This window comes from Herpailurus yagouaroundi, unplaced genomic scaffold (genome assembly GCF_014898765.1).
Source record: "Herpailurus yagouaroundi ecotype Mexico unplaced genomic scaffold, PumYag 139, whole genome shotgun sequence".
NCBI lineage: Eukaryota > Metazoa > Chordata > Mammalia > Carnivora > Felidae > Herpailurus > Herpailurus yagouaroundi.
The window spans coordinates 45454268-45458445 of record NW_024412394.1 but is presented as its reverse complement, the minus strand read 5'-3'; the positions used below and the strand labels follow the sequence as shown (position 1 = coordinate 45458445).

General features: G+C 39.2%; 1 pseudogene; it reads right to left on the bottom strand.

Annotated features, from left to right (window-relative positions):
• LOC121030061 (peptidyl-prolyl cis-trans isomerase D-like) overlaps positions 1 to 1281 on the bottom strand; it is a 22543-nt pseudogene extending 21262 nt beyond the window's left edge.
• Between the last annotated feature and the right edge of the window lie 2897 nt (positions 1282 to 4178).

The following is a 4178-nucleotide window of genomic DNA, read 5'->3' as shown; positions in this document are numbered from 1 at the left end:
TCCTTCCTTCCTTCCTTCCTTCCTTCCTTCCTTCCTTCCTTCCTTCCTCTTTCTTTCTCTTTCTTTCAACACATCCACCCAAGCAGGGGAGGAGCCCAGGGAGAAGGATAGAGAGAATCTTAAGCAGACTCCATGCTCAGTGTAGAGCCTGATGTGGGGCTTGATTTGGGGCTTGATCTCACAACCATGAGATCATGACCTGAGCAAGAGTCAGACATTCAACTGACTGAGCCACCCAGGTGCCCCTTCTCCTGGATTTTCAAAGTTATTAACAAGGACTTTAAATTATCTCACTCTTGGTAGTTATTTTTACATTTTCATTCTTAATTCTTCATGTTTGTGCTTTGAATTTATAATTTTATCGCATCAGTATCAGAGAATGCAATCCGTACTGTTTCCCTTGTTGAAATTTATTGAACTTTTATCTGTGGCCAATATAGGACTGATTTTTGTAACTATTTCAGGGGTAAATTATTTAAACTCTTTGTGGTAGGACGTTCCTTTTTGTCATTAAATCAGCTAAATACATTTGAAAAATTCTATCAAGTCTGCACTTTTTCTAAACCATTGTAGTCTAGTGTGTTTGGTGAAAAGTATTCCTAAGACTAGCAGCACCAACCTAGCCAGAGAGCTTGTCAGAAATGTGGAATCTCAGGCCCCATCCCAGACTTACTGGATCAGAACCTTCATTTTAACAAGATCCACTTGTCATACTTGTGCACATTAAAATCCTAGGGAATTACATAATTTAAATCATAACATTTAATTTAGTTATGAATGTTCTCCAAATCATGTTATTTATTGATATTGCCCTTTTTAAATGAATTGAATCCCTTATAAAATTGAACAAGGGGCACCTGGGTGGTTCAGTTGGTTAAGTCTCCCAACTTTAGCTCAGGTCATGATGTCACAGTTTGTGGGTTCGAGCCCCACATCAGACTCTGTGCTGACATTTCAGAGCCTGGACCCTGCTTCAGATTCTGTGTCTCCCTGTCTCTCTGCCCCTCCCCTACTCGTGCTCTGTCTCTCTCTGTCTCTCACAAATAAATAAATGTTAAAAATTTTTATAAAAATATCTAACAAAAAGTAAGTTTTATAAGGCACTGAATACAGTGTAAATTTTTACCACTTTTCTAAGAATATAATTACAGCTGGGGCTGGCTTATAACCCATTGTGATGTCATCCTTTCTTCTGTAACCCTCACCTTCCTCATCTTCTCTCTTAATGCTTGGAAACTGGTTAGGATCCAAGGAGTTTATCTGTACAGACTTGGGGGACATGGTCACACCCCCACTGGACTGAAAAATCTAGTGTAATAACATTGTTTTTTTCTATATGTTTTTCTGTGAAGCTCAGGCTTGAGCTCAAGCCACCAGGCAGTGGTTCTGGACCTCATGCCAAGCAACAACTGAAAGAAACAAGCAGTATATTCTTTCTTTCTTGCAGCCTAGCTACCCCAGAAAACCTTAGGAAGTGGAGGGCAAGGAATGACCACCAACTTGGTAGCCATTGAGGAGCTTATGGGGTCAGGACTGGGCATAAGTCAAGCCCGTGGTATTAGACATATTAAGAATTAGGGCTTTTCAGATGCAACTCATTAGAATTATGCCCTCATCATGCCAGGCCATGTGGAACTTTCTTAAGGGAATTGTGTGACATCTAAAAACATAGCAAGTATTCTAAGTTTTTTTAGGGTGTTGCATTTTATTTTTGTACAGCAATAATTTTGGAGATATTTTTGGCAGGGGTGAATTTCAAACCAAGCAGGAAAAGGATGAATACTCTTAATCATGTACAGATCAGGGGCACTTCAGCAAAAGTGTAGCTCTTGCTTCTCTCAGAAAAAAAAATGCTGATCCTTGATCTCATCAATAGTACAGACAAGGCTGAATTCTCACTAATAAAGCTTGACATGAAAAATCTACTCAATTGGCATATGTTTGAAAAATTGGCAATGTCTTTCTGTTCCACAGATATCTGAAAAGTTCTGAGAGCAGATTTTGACTCCTTTAAGTTCTTATCACCTAGATGGGTGTTTCTTGGGTTGTCATAGTCATGAAATCAGGGAATTTCCTTGGACTGGATTAGGCCCCCCCATAATATTGTGTCACTAAATGGACCCCTGAAGTAGCATTTCAGATACTACATCGGGTCCTGCCACTTACAGCTTTCCTACTCCTCTCTCCTCTTCTTTTTCTTTCCTTCTCCTCTCTTCCACCTCTCTCTCTACTTTTCATTCCTCCCTGGCCTATGTCTGGGAGCTTTAGTAGCATTAATCAATCATATTATAGACATCTAGTATGCATCAGGCAGGATGCTAGGCACTGTGGAAAATACAAAGTGAACACAATATACATTTGTCCTTGATGAACTTACGCATTCGCTAGAGAGACAAGTGTATACACACATAAAGATGACCTCATACAGCTCATGCTATGCTATAAATATAAGTACTAATAGGATAAACTTAGGACAGGGAGAGATCACCTTTGTTTTCTATCGTCAGGGAAAAAGACTTTTCCAGGGAAGGTGGGGCTTGGAGAACAATCAGGATCAACAACTAAGACAGTCTTATTGATGTTTCTCAAAGAAAAAAAATAAATGTTATTGAGCCCTGGGCTAGTTATTTCTGGAGTTACACTTTTTTAAAGTTATTTCCAGTCTAAAGTGAAATATTGGATTTCTAGAAGAGATTTTGATTATGTTTAGAACTTTTCTCAATATACTATCTTATAGAATAAATATTTGTGATGTATTAGTAATGTTCATGGCAAATTGAGTATCTAACTTAAATTCAAAGCATACATTAATTCATTTGAACCTCTTATATTGTGATCCATCTAGATACCATCCTCTTGGGGCGCCTGGGTGGCTCAGTCTGTTAAGCGCCCGACTTCGGCTCAGGTCATGATCTTGCAGTCCGTGGGTTCAAGCCCCGCATCAGGCTCTGTGCTGACAGCTCAGAGCCTGGAGCCTGTTTCAGATTCTGTGTCTCCCTCTTTCTCTGACCCTCCCCTGTTCATGTGTGCTCTCTCTGTCTCAAAAATAAATAAATGTTTAAAAAAAAATAGATACCATCCTTTCTACACTGCAAATTAGTTGTATAATTCCCCCTCCTGTTCTCTCTTATTTAAACAAAATGTATTGAAGTTGTGAGTACTTGATTATATTAAATTATATTATCAATAATAACTATGTATTAGCTGAATATCTTCCTTCCAGAACTTGGACCTACTGTCAAATCACAGCAGTTGTGTTTTCCAGAAACAAGGGTAAATATTTTGAGGAGCTCCGGTGCAATTATCTCTTTATCAGCAGGGGCCATGAAACATTCCCCAAAGTCAGAGATAGGCTGCCTTTCTGTGTAAGTCTTGGCACAGCCTTTATATCTTAGCAGTTGGAGTCAAGTTTGAAAGGTTTTCTTCCCCTTACCCCCTTCTTCTTCTGACCCTGGCCTCTGTGGCTTCCTCTTTGACAATTGATTTGCTTTCTCATATATACACCTCACTTCAGTTTCTGAAAGGAGAAGAAAGCTAGAAGGCCGAGCACGCCCACTCTTTGCCATGGGTTCATAACCCTTTTACCCATGCTCATTCTCTCCAGATTGTCTGCCTACAGACACATGCAACTACCAGCTCAGTTGAATTTGTTTAGATTAATCTCTATTGACATGAAAACCCTAACCACCTCATTTGATATTTGCCCTCCGTGATATCCTGTGTCTGAGGTCAACAGGAAAATAGAAATGTCTTCTAATGGCCATTTTTTTCTTAATCACACCAGCATCATAATTAAGAAAGCCTTTCTGGTGACAGGTTCCGTTAGAGATCAATCTTAGATCCGTGTGAATGCATGGTGTAATGGAGAGCCTCAAAAGAGAAAAGTTAACTTTCTCACTCATGTACAGTTTCTGAATTCTCTACTTGGTGTGAGTTTGCATTCTGTGTTGACTGGATGATTGGAAATCCCTGCCTGGAATATGCAGCAGTTTTCTACCTTGAGGTCAGATAGATCATTCTGTGTTTACTTAACCTTATCTCTTACTGGGAATGGATTTTAAATTGCCTATAAGTGAATAACAAAGTAAAACTCCTTATCAGTTTTAATTGGGAAACATGATTAAATTTGTCTCACAAAGTCAACGTCCTTTTATTCTTTTTGGTGCCTCAGTGCTGCT